Source organism: Ptychodera flava, chromosome 19 (genome assembly GCF_041260155.1).
Source record: "Ptychodera flava strain L36383 chromosome 19, AS_Pfla_20210202, whole genome shotgun sequence".
NCBI lineage: Eukaryota > Metazoa > Hemichordata > Enteropneusta > Ptychoderidae > Ptychodera > Ptychodera flava.
In genome coordinates this window covers 29,638,120-29,656,111 of record NC_091946.1, presented here as the reverse complement: position 1 = coordinate 29,656,111, position 17,992 = coordinate 29,638,120, and the positions used below count along the sequence as shown (strand labels likewise).

Genomic DNA, 17,992 nt, shown 5'->3' with positions numbered 1-17,992 from the left:
ACTGTATTGTAAGTGTGTTTTTTTCCCGCCGTCGACATAGGTTAACCTTTGTGACCTTTCCATGTCACCGGTTAATATTGGAATGTTGCAATGGGAGGAACTTCACATAAACTTCCACATTTTAACAAAATACTCAGATTTTGGATTAGGACCACAAGTCAGTGTGTGAGACAGACACTTCATGTGCAATATTTATAATTGGCTTGGCTATCATAACACCATTGTAAGGTCACCAACTCATTCATTAATTGCAGTAAAGCAGCATAGGGCAACTCTGTCTGGACAGACAGCTGAACACTTGACTGCAGTTGAACTTCAATGTAGCTGTTTTAGTAGCAGCAGCTGAAAGTTGCAATACCACGCATTTTACTACACTGAACCTCACGTAATACAGTGATTTAGAAGTCCAAACACCTCAACATAATTTTGAGTATTTACTTTATGGACAAGAATAAAATATAGTTTTAGCTGAGAACAAACTTTTCTAACAGCAACACTGTATCATGCAACATATATCAAGTAAAATCAAGTGAATGATGAGTTTTCTGTCTAGACAGACTCGCCTCACGTTGATTGATCAAAATCTATAAATAAGTCGGCGACTATGAAATGTGTTGTGATACCAAAGTCAAATGTATATTGTACATGCAACATGTGTGTTTCACACTCAGAGTTGTTGTAGTATTAATCTGAAATGCCCTGTAAATACACACAAAAATGTGAATGCATGAATAACGTAAAATTCGGCATCTTTATTTCATATCAATTTAACCGACTGTTTTTCAGGTCAGAAGGTAGAAAAAAGACCCAGTTCCTTGAAGATTATCAACTGTAGGACTAACGTTGACTCAGAAAAGAAATTTAATTAAAGTGGCTAGTCCTGGGTGTACATATATTGTGCCACGTTTATATATTACTAGGTGTGGCAGGTATGGTCCACAGACTTCACTGTAATTTAAAATTTGGAAACTACAGTAAAGTGGACGTCTCGTATTACTTTTGTCGCTAGAAATTTTCCACCTGACACTCTTATATGTGACAGAAGGTTTACATCAAATGGCGCAGCGTTTTTGCATTATTGACTATATCGATCGTCCCATAGGATTTTTTATTTCTCTTGAAATATTTATAGTTATATTATAGAAATAGCCTGTGCCTTCTAGTGTCTATCCAAAGCTCAGAATTTCGTTTTTCTGATTGTTATCTTTAACGCAATTGCTATTCGAATCTATGAAATATTAATCAATGTCAGTTTCCTTGCATACTTGCAAGAATATCCGCAGATTTAATCAGAATATTATGGCTGTGTAATTTTTAATTGAGCACTTACATCAAATAGCCGTATGAATCATTAGATGCAAATAAGATGTCTTATAAACACACAGCAACTGCCAACTCAAAATAGTCACGACGTCACTAACAACCTTTGGCCCATATGAATGTGTACCGATTACGCATGCGCTATTAAAGTTTATGCTAATATCATTTTTACTCCTTCAAAAAATTAAACTGGCAAAATCCTCAGAACGTCTGGATCGAAATAACATTTCCGAACGCGTGGAAGAAGAGCTTCCTTTGTTGTAATTTTTCTCTACCTCGCAATACGACGGTGAATGATATGGATCTAAATGAACCCCTAGCAACACGTCATGGAATAGAAATTCACTTCGACGAGAGATGCATATACGTTATTGTAGAAAATCACTCTGGTTACGACCACAGCCGAAGACAATATCAAAAGAAGACTATCAAGCGACAGTGCGTTTGTCTTAGTCAAATGTATGGTAGAGTTGAGGTTCACAAAAGTCACTGGGGTAGTTACAAACAAATCGGTTGCCATACGCACTATAAACTTGTTCGAAGTTGCCACTGCGGCGAGTATTCTTTCCGAGCTCGAATGTCGACTATAACGAACCATGGAGGCGATAATGGTGACCTCCTCCAAACACCCTCCCCGACGACGGAGGCACTCTAGCCCACAAACCGTACTTTTCAATGAAAGTTATCATTGCTTCTCATTTCTCTTGACGATGATTTCAGGATAAAAAGTTCTTCGGTCGGGATTTTATCAACAAGATGTGCCGTCAAGTCAGCCATGTTGAAATGGCACACACATTTCTATCATACTGTAGACTCACGTCGACTCAACAACGTTGCCGATTTCTCCAGATTGAAGAGTGACACTTTGAATCAAGGAAGATGCCTAACAGAACAGTAATCCAATGGATATAATAATTTTCATATGACGCATATGACTACTACTTTGTTTGAAAACAAACATTATTGTCAAACTGGTGCAATTGTGAGAAAATTTGGCTGCTGTACACCATTCATTAGTTACATCAATCAAACGATGAGGAAGCAGTTATATGTGTGGTTCTGTTTCAACATTCAAGCATTTAGTGATTGCAAAGGGCATACGGAAGTCAAGTTTCCTTGAATTACAACAACTCCCTTGAACATGATTATAACGCTGTCTTGAAGGAGAAATCAAACGTAAATATCTAAACGTGTTTTGTTTGTTTTCGCAAGTGTATTAATTTGCTAATTTGCTAAACTAGCTGGACATTTACTTTTGAAAATTTGCCTGTTTGTGTAAAATCAAATGATAATCTCGGTGGAATAATTAAACAGATTTACACAACGCTTTTTTGTTTTCTTATGTGAATGCATTTCTAGAAATCTGACATTTTTGGCAGGAATTGGAATGCCCCAGAAATATTTGTTCTCAGTAAGTGAAGCTTAAGCTCTTTCACTTTAGTATGCAAAATATGTACACCTCTTTAGCTAGTCAGCCAACAATAGTAACCTGTATTATAATGAGGTGATTCTAGAAATTTCTGTTTCCCATTGACTTTATCCTGCCGTGATAAAAGCAACACGGGGATAGGGGTGGGGTGGCAAGCCTACATCAATGACTGCATGACTGAGGAATGTACAAACACTTGAATGGGCCAATAGAATTGCAACACGTTACTCATCATGTATTCGTCCACAACCAAGAAAGACGTTATGATTGACAGAGTTGTAGCATTGTTTCCCTGTCACGCTAACGGTGACGTGGCTTAAACCAAACAAGACCACTGATAGCTAAAGATACACCTTCACAATACCGCCCTGTCTCAAAAAGTTCTTCTGTCGGGATTTAATTAACAAGACGTGCCGTCATGTCAGCCATGTTGAAATAGCACACACATCTCTATCATATTGTAGACTCACGTCAACTCAACAACGTTGCCAATTTCTCCAGATTGAACAGTGACACTTTGAATCAAGGAAGATGCCTAACAGAACAGTATTCCAATGGATATAGTAATTTGCATATAACAAATATGACTACTTGTTTTTGTATAGAATCAAACATAACTGTTAAAATGGTGCAATTGTAAGCAAATTGGCTGTTGTGCACCATTTATTCATTTCATGGAATCAAATGGTGGAGAATTCGTTACATGTATGCTTCTGTTTCAACATTCAAGCATCCACATGCTTTTCTAGAACGGTGTCAATTTTTCTTTTGACCATACTTTTATGATAAAAAGTTCTTCGGCCGGGATTTATCAACAAGGCGTACCGTCGAGTCAGCCATGTTCAAATGGCAAACACATCTTTGTCATATTTCATCATTCAAGCATTTATATGTTTAAATTTAGTGATTGCAAAGGGCATATGGAAGTCGGTTTTCCTTGATTTACAACAACTCCCTTCAACATGATTATAACGCTGTCTTGAAAGTAAAATCAAACGTAATTATCTACATGTGTTCTATTTCTTTTCGCAAATGCGTTAATTTAAGACTCTTGTTAAACATGTGCAGTTGAAAATTTGCATGTTTTCGTAAACTTTAATAAAAATCTCGGTGGCATAATAAAGAGGTTACGGACAATGCTTATTTATTTTGTTATGTGAATACATTTATAAAAACCTGCCGTTTTGGCAGGAGTTGGAATGCCGCATTTAGCCTATTGTTAAAAAAAAATATCAGATTCTGTGCTCACCAATTGAAACTTCAGCTCTTTCACTTTAGTATGCAAAATATGTTCACCTCTTTAGCTAGTCAGCCAACAATAGTAACCTGTATTATAATGAGGTGATTCTAGAAATTTCTGTTTCCCATTGACTTTATCCTGCCGTGATAAAAGCAACACGGAGTATCCGCATAGGGATGGGATGGCAAGCCTACATCAATGACTGCATGACTGAGGAATGTACAAACACTTGAATGGGCCAATAGAATTGCAACACGTTACTCATCATGTATTCGTCCACAACCAAGAAAGACGTTATGATTGACAGAGTTGTAGCATTGTTTCCCCGTCACGCTATTAAACGATGACGTGGCTTAAACCAAACAAGACCACTGATAGCTAAAGATACACCTTCACAATACCGCCCCTGTCTCATACAAGATACCCTATTGAGTACACTGGAATATTTGGTTGACATTTGCCTTTTTCTCGCACTTTTTCAAATGTTGTGACAAGGTGAAAACACAATCTGCAGTATATCAAAGATCCATGCATGACAAGATACGAATGAAGAAGTCAGCAATAAATTTATATTTCATAAGTGACGACGATGAGTCGACTGTGACAACAGTTGGCCTAATGTCCACACCCGAACGAAACCACACCATCAAACAAAATATGAACAGGGTAACTAATTAAAAATTTCATCGAAATTTTCATTTCATACTAACCAATAGGAAAAACTTAACATAAGATCTATTTATTTATATTTTGTACAGCAAATGTCACACAGGATTTAATTGATAAATTATGTTGATTGTACTTAAATGTCTACATCTAGAGACATACATTGGTCTCGTGTGCAGAGTTGGGCATGATGTCATTTTTTAAAAATAGATTTTCTGCAACCCTGACAGTGATTGTTTGTCGTTATTTGGGTATTTCCCGCCAAAACCAATAAATTTGATGTTCAAGTCTGAAAGCACCATAACCCGAAAAATCCGGAGAAGGCTACGGGAAGAATAACTTCAGCGACATACAAGAGATGGCCGATGCAAACGAAGGAAGCATAAATGAACGCCTGCCAGACGGTGTGGAACGACATTTGGACGATGAGAGGTGTAAATACCGAATTTACAGAGATGAAAGCACATACTACAAAAACCATAGCGGAAATAGGATCTACACAGAAAAACATCTGGTTAGAGACTGCTACTGTGAATATTACGAAGATAGATGGGAAGACCGTGAATCGACCACACCTGATAGCGATGGCTATGAAATTCACTACAAACACCAATGTAGATACATCCCGCGCAGCTACCAGGCCAGGAATCATGATGTCAAGAAACTGATACGTCACTGCGTCTGTGGAGCATACGATAATCCACCACCAGACCCTTCTGTAGACGTGAATGAACCGTAAATCAACAGATACGTAGAACAGTCTCTCAAACCATACTGGTCCGACCGTTGCACCTCCATGCTACATGTATCGCTGATGATGAGTGTATGAAATCCGTTATGAACATGACTCTACGCAGCCATTTCGATGAACGAAAAGCCTAGACAGACAGAACATTTTAAGAAGATCAATTCGTGTAAAGTCCACGTCGAAGAAGTGCCATATCATGGCCATCAGTGATCCGACCTATAAGTTCCCCATTTAGTAAACTGTATCAAAAAGGAGAAGGCGAACAGTTTTGTGTGTCATATCATGTCACAGTCACATTTTGGCCAATTGACATATTTTAAAGTATTGCAACATGAAATGAAGGATTCGACATTTTTGAGTACGTTTGAGAGAAACTGTCTCAAACATTATTAATAGTGGAACTACTACATTATGTCAACTTTTCCGAAAGAAAAACAGACAACTTTTAAACAGTAACCAAACAATAAAGCAGATTTAGTCTGCCATCCGGTATAGATATGTTAGAGGATAAAATAAAAGAGTTTTTACGAACTGAAACACAGCGCTGGACTTTACTAAAGAGCAAAAAGAGGAAAAGAATGGGAATGCTTATACCCAGGCGCTTTCCGACAGACATTATTACCGCACAGAAAGCTATATCTTTTGTTCCAATACTGTAGTGAAGTCCAAGTGTAATTTGTAATCTCTGTCAACAAATAATTCATATTGTTTTTTCAGTCCAATGACAAAGCTTGTGTTCACTGATTCAATTTTAGCTGAATTAAATCTGTATCATAACTAATGTCCCCAAAGAATTGTCTTTTCTCATCAAAATTCATGTGCTTGACATTGACATTATTTTCATGTAGATAGATCAGACCTCTTACTAGGTCATCGACAAATAGTGAGCTCATTGTTAGGTTTGGTCTTCCTTGGGATGTTCAATGACCCTGGGAAAGAGTTTGAAATACTGATTGATGCAGATTCGAAATTTACATATTGTGAAATTCAACATAGTCATTCTATTCATCTATATCATCCTTGCATCAACAGTCTGGACAGGAGTGTTGTGTGTTCGGCTTGAGGTAGTTCACGCCAAGAGCACGAAATTTGGTAGTTCAAATTTTATTTCAAGATGTGTTATTTAATGTTTTTTCCGAATCGTTAGTGTACGTGAAACGTCAACTTTCATTTTGTTTTAACGAATATAGAAAGAAATAAAAAATATTATTATAACCATTGTGGACATTTTCTTCCATGTGAATAAAACTGACCCTAGATTCTCTCGTATTTGAAAACGGGACCATGAAACTTGGAGGGAACTCTCCCGTGTAGAAAATGTGAACTTTTGCCAATAGGCCGTATCAATATTCAGTTGTAAATTAGACCGCTCGCTTAAAAAAGCACGCATCTGCCACGTCACAATAGGTCCTCATCACCAGCCCTAAGCCAATAATGTGTTCCGATTTCTCATGTGCCCGCAAACCTGGTCGGATGGCAGTTGGGTTACTCTTGCAATAGACTAAATTGATCATATATTAATCGAGGCGACACTGATCGTCGTCGCTGAGAAAACTTTCCTCTGTAAACTGTACTTTGTAACAACTGTTATCTCCTTTACAACGATATCATTTCTTTTAAATGAGAACTTTCATGATCAAGAATTCTTCGGGCGGGACTTTATCAACGAGATGTCAAGTCACCATTTTTGAATTAGTAATCACATTACCATCAATATTGCAATTTCATGGTAACTTAACTCGACAAGTTTCCGTCACCAACTTTTCCAGATGGATCAGTGGTACTTTGAACAATTCATACTGCTTGAGCAATTGCACTTTGAATCAAGGATGAAGGATGCCTACCAGAACAGTAGTCTGATAGCTAGACAAAATACTTAGCATATGATGTTATGATTAGGTTTTACTATCTAATCACAAATTGTTAACCGACTACAGTAGTAAGCCTACTAGACTGCATGCAGCACACCATCTTCATCATGCATTACAGTAACCAAAAGTTTGAGAACCACTCACATATATGTGCTGATTAAAAAACCTCTTTCGCTTTAGTATGCAAATGTTGGGCGTTTCAAATGGTCACCCGGTACTGTAGTGACCCGCTGTCTATTAGGGTAAGTCCAGAAATGTTGTTGTGTGTAAATTTATCTCGGCTTGACAAAAGCAGACAGGGGGAATTGGCAAGTCTCCAGCGTCATTTAATACGATATGATGACATGGTTGAGGAATGCACACACCTGAAGGGAGCCAATCGGATCGCAGCACGTGTTCTACCAGAAGATACCAGTACCAACTCAATAACCTGCCAAATGAGGTTACCTGCATGAATTATTCAGGCCAAAATTTAATTTTACACAAAAACTGTAAACGAGGGACTGCCGCCAGAATGCCAATCTGTACCTATTGCATCGACAATGCTCATTTTCAAAAACAATCTCACACAAAAAAGAAGGCAATATTTGAAAAAAATGTTGTCATATTTTATAATATACAACAGTTAATAAACTATAGAGTCGAAAAATTATGCAGAGCTTTGATGAATAAGGGCGAACAGATCCAAATTCGACTGTCACCGACAACTGGTGAATGTAGACAGTAAAATCTTTCACATTTATTATGAACTCGAACGGCTTTCGACTTTGTTAATCCTACAAAAATAAACAAACAATTTATTTCCGTTTCATGAAAAGGGAGGTGTTACATATGCCAGTTTCAAATACGTCACCATCTCAGCGATTACAAAGTTTCCTGAGAGAAGTGCTGCATGTGTATATTAGACTTCACGCCAGTCTCTTTTGAATTACTCATTGTTACTGTCCACAGCAATATTCAAAGATGGTATTTGTTCACTTCACTTGAAGGCAAAACAATATTCATGGAAGGGTAAAGAAGCTAAATATATTTTGTTATTGATTTCGTAGATATGACGTTGGCCCCAATCCATATTACAGCAGTATTGTCTCTAACGACCGAATATGAAGTGCCCAGCTCATATATAAAATTTCGTCGAAATTCTGATTTCTTCCTAAACAAAGCATGGAAACGTTCAGGTTTGTTTAGTACAATGCGTGAATCGAAGCATTTTCAGAGCAAAATTTATAGAGATTGACACCGTTAAATTCTGTTGGTTGCGTTTCATTGACTGCTGTTGCCCCGTGTGCAAAGATTGACATTATGTCAATTGCTAAAAATAGCTGCGAGTTTCAGAAACCCCCTCAATGATTGTCGGTTGTAATTTGCATTTTTCACGTCAAAATAGATATAAGTGACCTCAAGTCTGAAGGTGCAACAACCCATGGATTAAAAAAATGTTGATTACAAATACTCTGACATCATCAGTCAGTGAAGACCAAAATAACAGGTTACACGATCGCTTGATTTGAAAGTACTTTCCCCACAATATCAGAGGAAAACGTTCCCGCTTGAAATTTGGTTCGAAACGTTGTAAGACCTGTTTTTCAGCGATATGGAAGAATGATAGGCAAATAAAGGCTCATGATGCGAAATGTATGTAATGATAGTTCACACCATACCATTTTTTCTCGTCGTCGGAACCACATAATGCGTTGTTTACGTGATTTACAATCTGTAGGTGTGGCCCAGAAGGTAGCCAAGCTTGCATTGCTTGAGAAAGTCATTGTCCGGACAGAGTGTGCTTGCTGTCTGGACTTTCATTTTTACATTTCCTATGTTTTATTTATTTGATATTTGCTTATTGCTTTATTTCAAAAAATATCAGATCACTTGCCAATTTTTGTTTTGAGAGAAACAACTTACAACATTTTTGCCGATATTTGAAAATCAAAATCCTCCAAATGTCAATGACATCTAGGGGGAATATTTAATTATATTTTCTAACAGGGACATCTTCATTTACTCCTCGAACTTCAAAATGAGTCTGCATCGTCAAAAAATCCAGGTGTCCACAAAAGTGCACCTCTATGTGCGCATTCTACCTTCAGCTTGGAACAAAATTGTCATTTTTAATTATCTTACTAACCGCAGAAAGCTGCACGTTTTTTCAATGCAGTCCGCGTAGTCGAAGCTGCATTTTGCGCAGAAACGTCATCAAAAGTTTGAATAATTAACCTATGCAACCTTTAAGCATACATTCGTTTTCAGAAGATTTTCAAAGGTTTTTTATATTTATATTCTGTTGAAGCACTCAGTTCAGGGCATACTTTAGCTTCGTGTGCAAACTTTGGCATGACGTCAACTGTTAACAATAGTCGCGATGCTCAAACGCCGATGTCTATGGTTAATGATGATTCTCAGGGAAATTCCCGCCAAAACTTTATAAAACCTGTTTGTGAGTTTAAATGGGCCATAATCTACAAAATTCCCATCGACGAATAAACCGATACAAGGAATAATTTCTGCAAATCAAAAAAGTATGGCCGATGCTAACGAAGTGAACATAAACAGCTCCGTGCCCAATGGTGTTGAACGTCATATAGACCATGCAGACGATGTAATGTGTAATTACAAAATTTACAAAAAGAGAAGCAAATCCTACAAGAACAGTGCAGGAAACACGATATATAAAGAGAAACATCTGGTTAGAGACTGCTACTGCAAGTATTACGATGACAGATGGGAAGACCGTGGATCTAACGCTCCCGGTAGCGATGGTTATGAAGTGCACTACGACCACGAGTGTAGGTACATCCCGCACAGATATCATGGCAATCGTCATAAAGGTACGATACTGATACGCTTCTGTAAGTGTGATCCACTGGTAGCTCCAGACCCGTCAACTGATTCAAATGAACCGTAGATGAAAAAGTACCGACCGACCGAGTGATTTGGTGATGTACTGGCCTTAACATCGGTGGGTACTCCTGAAGGCAACTCAGTGTTGAATCTGCGCCAGGCTGCCATTTCGATGAACGAAATGCTGAGAGAGAAGAGGACGATTCCAGAAAATCCACTTTGGTCGAACAAATATACTCTAACAACGTGTCGTTTTTTGTCATCAGCAACTCTATTTCTAAAAACTCTTTTAGTCAGTCAGAGGTAGAAGCAAGTCGATTATAAATCTTGTCCCCATATCTAGAAAAACACTTTATCACTTGTACGTTATGGCTTTGCAATGTGACAGGCACATTTTAAGAATATGAGCAATGACATTGCAATGACTTTGGCGAGCAAGGTTGTAAGTGATTATTTGTACTCTTAGAGTTAGATGGAACTATATGCAAATGAAGTAATTTCTAAATGATATCAAAGTTCCTTTTTCTGTGAGCAACATCTGAAAAATTTTGGACTGTTGCCAATAAACACAATGGCTTTATGCGACCACAAAATAACCAATTTTAATGTGATAGACCAATCTAGATAAAATGTATGATTTTCTGAAAATATTATCGTGCAAAGCAGAAAACATGGTTGCACCAAGTAAATTTATCCCGTGAAAATTCTTTCCAGTAATGTGATCGGGCGATCTGTATAATTGTTTTTCATATTTGAAAAACTAACACGCGACTTTGCCATGTAAACTACCCAGCCGTGTTAATTTTGGACTTATGATACATTATACCGGCTATATTGAGAATAAATTTTACTTCAAGCACCGTTCAATACGATGTTTAGTTTCTTGGTATGTATCTCTTCAATGAGAGGAGTGAGTTACCGCGCTCGTGTACCGGCTCCAACATACATTCTCATATTTATAAGACAGTTTTTGACAGGTTTCTGGTATTGTGGATAGCGCTGTTCAAACAACAATGTATACTTTATGTGTTGCATTTGAAAATGTTGGGTCATACTTTTCCTATGGTATTAGTTTGCTTGACTTAGGGTGCCTATAATAATAACACGTAGAAATGTATCCCTTAGTATGATGAATCGTTATGACCAAGTGTAAATCCAAGCGTGGAAAAGGGACTAACCGTATCAGCGTATAGACACTCTAAAACAATAACTCAATGGTGACTTCCCGGTTTCTCATTTCCTGTGCAAAATTGATAGTGCCCAGCTTTACTACAGACAACCATGAAGATTAACAAAATGAACCGCAACCATTTTCTTGTGATGTGTAAACATCTTGCAAAACACCTTCATCACATCAAGGAGACTAAATAATTGGAGAAAACGATGTGCGAAAATTCGTCACAAGAATTAAAACACTGCGTTATTGGTCGGTCAAATAGTAATTCTAAAATCGCAACAATATCTTATCTACCAGTTTTTAAACGTTTAATCAGAAAGTCTTGGTTGAGTTTGGTATTCCATCTGCCATGTTCGCTCGATAGTTTTATCCTTAATCGTGATAATGAGATAAAAGCCGATTTTTCACTTCTTCTGAGCGATTCCCCAAATCAGGGACAAGATATGTCACCTTGTCTGGGGAAACCCCAACCATTGTTTTCTTTACAACCTGTCGCAGTGACGCACGATAGAATGGCCCTGCAGTGAAATGGTGGCTATTGGAATCAAAGTAGACCGTGTCAAGCAGTACGTGTGAGATTTTGATTGGACAGCCGATCGCCACGTTGATTGCCTTTCATACCCGTTAATTCAACTCAGAGAGCTAAAAAGACCAACAACAACGACGACTTATTCGAGTGACATGACGTCATCGTCACCGAAAATGATAAAACCGTTCGTTGATTCAATTCTACTCACGGGAAACATTTATAACAAAGTGAAGGGTACTCCTAAACTAGCTCTAGAACTTTCAACGTAACAATTTCAAAGCTGCTCGCCGTCTTGAAATATCAGAAATACCGAGTAAGAGGTCACGTCAACGCTTGCACAAACCACTATCTTATTTGACGACGTAGAAATTTCCTGAGACGGCAAAATTATGGCAAATGAAGGCCAATCGCGTAGATTGCCTGATGGATTAGAAATCCACCATGACAGTAGATGCCAGTACAAAATCGACAGGGATCGTTCATATTTCGACGAAGAAGAGCAGCGATACGTAAAGAAATCTTTAAAGCGATATTGCCATTGTGAGAAAAATATGAGCAAGAGACAAGAAATGCACCGTGATAAAAACGGTAGAGAGTGTCAACGATGTCACTATTGGCGTCCCGACAAAGATGCAAGTGACAAGACAGATTATATGTTGGTACGAGTGTGTTACTGTGGGAAATACAACCACCCCTATCCCGGAAGTGACGACAACGAGCCACAGGCGATGCCTTACTGATTTTATATACAGTTGCTTCAGCCAACACAATGCTAATTTTCCTGTGGAAGTAACGTCTACCCCTTGGAAGTTATCAATGTTATTTGTCATGAATGTTAGTACTGATTCGATCTCCAGAAAAAAAAACTACTTGATCCAAACACTGTCAGATTGATAAAAGCACGATGTCTTACCTTCAAGTAGAAGGAAGCAACATGTCTCTCATAGAACCGGTCGTGTTATATGAATCCTTTGGACAATTGGGTGGTACTGGTCATTAAGCTATATTTTTTCTTATGTGTATTGTTCGAATGCTGATTTATCTACATGATCGTTGCTAAGGTAACTTTAAACGAAGATACCAAGAGGATTAAATTTTTTGAAACTTGAATATTCGCTTGCGGCTACCGTTCACCGTAAACTTTACAGCAGTTTTAGTCTTTTTTTCAAACTACCTATCATGTGTGTGCATGATCAGAACTGTGATTCTTGTAATTGGTTCTGGTGTCAGGACGATAAATGCTTTGCTTTTTTAATCGTCAGGTCCACAAAAAATCTACTGTATCAGGTTGACTTGGACTGTCACCGAAGTGGACTCTCTGAGGACTTGTGTGAACGGGCATTTCTAAAATAAACCCTTTTACCCGATTTCTCTGTGTAGAGATCCATCTTTACCACAGACAGCAAAATAAAGCATGAGACTCAACCATGGTAGTGAAAGGGTTTAGATTTACAAAATGGCGGGGATGGAAGTGCAGTTTATGATACACAGAATATCAGATTACTTCAGTGTTTGAGTTCAACATAATATTCTGCGGGCTAAAAAGTAATCCGTTACTTAACGCAAAATGACAAGAAATACTTTAATTTGAGAACAACAATAGACAATTAACAGTGAATGTATGAATCTGAAGAACGTCTCGATAATGCATTGGAAAACGTAGATGAATATGAGTAAATTTCAAGAAAAACAATCGAATGACTAAGTATTCAAGCAAAGTCCATGCCCTGTGTAGCATTTACATTTGTGCAATGAATGCCCTTTGTCCGAACGGCACTGGGGAAAATGTGTTTACGATAAACACATCAATTGTTGTCCAATTACCCCTAGCAACTAGACGTCCAGCTAACGAAGGTGGCGCTACAAAAGCAGAACGTTTCTGAGTTTTCTATTAGCGGAATATTAACACGAAATTGTGACGGGGACAACAAATATATAAAATATGTATCTTTTACCTCACTATGGCAATTGGGAAAACGAAGTGAAAGATCATCTTCCAAACTGTGCAGACGATAAAATGTTGTGATTCGACACACAATTTGAATCGAAATGAAGTGCCTCTAAGTCTAAACGTAAAATAAACGTTCGATTGGATGTTTTAACGATGATTTTCACTGATGCAAACATCAACTTTAACCCTTTGAGCGCTGTAATATTTCCCATCAAAATTTTAGTGCAACATTTTACTAGTTTTTTAAATTTTCTTCAATTTTTTTGATAATTTTGGACCAAACAGACATCACATTTCATTAACCACAATTTGTTCACCAAAATTTTGGCAAAAATCTGAAAAAAATTTGACTGACTGCGGTTACATTTTATAAAGGTGACAAAATTTGACTTTGGCGCTCAAAGGGTTAACACATTAAAAAATATTTGCCGATTTTAGATAATTTTCATTCCACCTTAGTTGTATGAATTAATTTTGCTAAGGATTCTGGGAATGACGTCATATCTAAAAAATGGCGACATTTTTCATAAACTCAAAATAAGTGAATGTAGGGAAATTCCCAGAAAAAGGTATAAATATAAGCAGTTCGGCAGGAATACATTAAAAGTGAAGGTGTCCTGGCAAGAGAACCGATCACTCTCAACACTTTACTCGACAAGTGCACACTATGGCAGATATTAACGAGGTGCGCAAAAATGTCCAACTGCCGAATGGTGTTGAACGTCACGTTGATGGGGGTCAGTGCAGGTACAGGGTGTACGAGGGCGGAAGAAAGACTTCCAGAGAAAAACATTTGGTGAGACAATGTTGCTGTCCGTACTACCAAGACCTATGGGAGCGTGTGACAACCACTGGAGGAGGGGATGATGGAAGGGATGGCTATGAAATTCACCATGACAAGAACTGTTGCTACAATGTATACAGCCATCGAGAAGATGGCTATGTTGTTAGAAAGCTGATCAGATATTGTAACTGCGGTCGATATGGTTCGCCAAAACTAGAACCGTTAAGTGACCATAATGAACCACAGTTTCGAAGATTTTAGGCGGAAAACTGGTAATTTTTACTCTCTGTTTATGTCATTTTATGGTACAAAGTCGTTGTTATAAGCTACTTACTGTAAGAATTTTGTCCTGAAAATTATCGTCACATCTTTCCTCGATATTGTTGTATACAACTACCTATTTGCAGAAATGATTGTGTTTGAAATCTTACAACAGAGTATCTGTGGGCTTTAGAAACATCAAACTCTACTTGCGGTGCCCCATCAAGGTAATTTTTAATCAATTTTTTCCATATGAATGCACGACGTTTTATTGTACAGTATCCTTATGTAACAATCGAGTAGCATTGGTTCCGTGTTGACTAAATTTTGATGCAAGCACACTTGGCAGTGTCATCAATTGTAGGTTAGCCTAGTACCGCGCTTTTGAACTACTGAATTTTAACAGCTTTCAATTATTATAATGTGTTTTACTTATTTTTACATTTGTCTGTCCTCACCGAACTGGAGATTATATATGTAATGCTTTTAAAACAGGCTTATTTTATGATATTTGCCTTTAAATGCTAATTTATTATGAACGAGTTGAAGTACAGGATTTTAAATACTCCAGTTGTAGGACAACTAGTGTGTATTTTTAGTCACGGTTGTTTTTAGAGATATCTTTAACTCATTTTTTCAAGGAGACTATGTAAAATGTAGCTTTGGCGACTGTAAGTAGTAGATTGAATCCCATTGTATATCGCAATAAAGTGTTTGCAGTTGCAAGTTGATAATAATCTTACCTCTCAATGTGTTGTCTTGTTCCACGGAACGGGCGGGTGAGTTTTCGACACACACTATTCAGAACAAAATGGCGACACCACAATTTTTCAACCATCCGTGACGAACACAATCAGATGTTGAAATCCCGATAATATATCCGTTCTGGCAACTTAGCTCTGCACGGACAGGGCTAAGACACCAGCGATCGGCGAGCCTGACAACCTGTACAATATATCTAGCTAATATTTTACCCCGAAAATCGAGGTAATATCCTGCAAAACGTTGACAGAGGACAGACGCCTCACCGCGGATCGAACACAATGCACAGAGTGACAGAGAGCTCCGGCACTATATATAGGACAATGCCGTCTGTTGGCTTGGGTTGACAGTGTGTTAAGATGCAACCTTTGCACAGGACAAAAAGAGACTCGATTCAGTCTTTAATCTGACCGTCGGCCAAAAAAATCAACACAAGGCCTTTATTAATATCAACCCTCTTTTGAAAATCACATGATAATGTCAAGAAAGTGTCAAATAATCGAAAATATTACAAACAGCGGGCGTTGTGGATTTTCAATGTGCTTAGGCCCATAACTAAATGTGAAATAAACGATAAAAATATATTCTACGCAAGAGATGCCCACAAATTTCGTTGCGTTCAGATAGTACTTTCACTTTGCGTTGTTTAAGCATATTTTCACAGTTTTCGTGGAATAAAGATTGGTTGCCATAGCTACGGTAATTGCTTAAATCTTTTTAATGTCCCAAATTTGGACGTAAGAGGGGGACAATCACAAATGTAAGGAGGCAGGAAAATCTACTGGTTTTGCCTAACTTACCAACATAGCGTATTTCATTCGTTGAGGGCGCTAGACCCGTGGCCAACCTTTGGGACACTAGACTATCATTCTCTGCGGAAATAGTAATAGTATGTTCTCTGATCTTCCGATGTAAATCATACATCTCGGTTGTCTCTTGCTTTCCATGATTATGACGTCATCATGGCGTAATTGTTCCCAAAATATAAAAATAACATCTTTAGCCAAACTTCAGCATTCCCCATGTACACACCTGGCAAAGATCAATATTGGCTTTCAGTATTCTGTGGCCTATGACAGTTGAGCATTATTCGTCTTGTTAGATTACTTTTAAATTTCTGCAATTTAATAATGATATACGGCGCTGCCATATGTGTGGACAGTTATATGTGAAACAGTGCGTAGCGCCATTGCAGCTAAAAGTCATTTACTTCGTCAGCTGCTAAAGGGTGACAAATGCCTCATAATACTTTAAAATTGAGTACTTGTATACTAAAACACGACAAATACACATTATGCTCAACCGGTCGTTTTGTCGATGTGTCTGTCACGTGGATCAAGGTCATGAAATGGTAACAAGAGGGTTGTCCCTGTGAATATAAATTTGTCATGTTTAAAGTTATTATTACAGTACGTTGACAATGTATGCAACCCTTTGAAGCTTGATAGTCTTATTTGAACCCTAACTGTAGAGTTATAAAGTTTTTCCGTACAATTTCGACAACTGTTTTTTGATTGGTCAATACTTTTCCAACCCACAATGCACTACTGCCCTGCTTGAGGGTAAAGGTTACATAAACGGAAGTCATCCTTACACAACCACAACACACAGGTATCATGCATCTCCAGATAACACTGTTTACATTTTTGGGCCGACGAGAAGCCTGGTGCCACTCGCCGTCGCAAAGAAAATATCAGTGGTGAGTATCTGAGCGATATTTTTTTTATTTAGAACGCAAAGGATATGCATTGTAAAGGTACCCTAACATGGCAGTGCGGCGATCTTATCTCATTTTTCCCTTGCAAGTCGGTCCTACTAATTACTGCCCGTCGCTGCCCGTCACTGGCCGTCGACTGCCCGTCAGGAAATTAACCTTCCATTTACTGTAATCTGTCGATATATCAATACCAAAGACCACTTATATAATAGAAAGCTACAAAATAAGAGTCTGTTTTACTCCAAATGCCCGAGTCCTGTCTCAGAACTAAGCGTGAATATTGGGGCGCTAAGTTCTCTACTCGACGGGCAGTGATGATAGGCAGTGTTCGGACATCGATTACGATCAGCGTTGCCACTCGTTCGCAAATCAACGTTGTTTGGGTCTGGGACGACAATTTTGTTTGGTTGTATAGTAAGTAATGTTTTTGATATGAGATATCAACTGATTACAGTCGTTGAAAGGTCAGTGGTCGGACGTCGACGGGCAGTATGTATGGCCAATGGTGATGCATGTACGATCACACGATTAGCGTTGCTACTCGTTCGAAAATCAACATTTTTCGGATCTTGGAATATTATTTCGTTCGTTTTTACAAAGAGTAGTGGTCTTTGGTATTGAAATATCGACTGATTATTGTAATTGGAAGGCTAATTTCCTGACGGGCAGTGACGGCAGTAATTAGTAGGACCCCTT

General features: G+C 38.1%; 1 protein-coding gene and 1 long non-coding RNA gene across 2 annotated transcripts in view; one reads left to right on the top strand and one right to left on the bottom strand.

The window, feature by feature from the left end:
• Positions 1-15,909, bottom strand: part of LOC139119212 (uncharacterized) — an 83,605-nt gene extending 67,696 nt beyond the window's left edge. The window contains exon 1 of the long non-coding RNA XR_011548871.1: positions 15,561-15,909. This is a non-coding gene — a long non-coding RNA (uncharacterized lncRNA). The remainder of the gene's footprint in view (positions 1-15,560) is intronic.
• Positions 15,910-17,164: 1,255 nt separating this feature from the next.
• Positions 17,165-17,992, top strand: part of LOC139119208 (uncharacterized) — a 15,165-nt gene continuing 14,337 nt past the window's right edge. The window contains exon 1 of the mRNA XM_070682894.1: positions 17,165-17,278. The gene's annotated coding sequence lies outside the window, so the exon portion shown is untranslated. The remainder of the gene's footprint in view (positions 17,279-17,992) is intronic.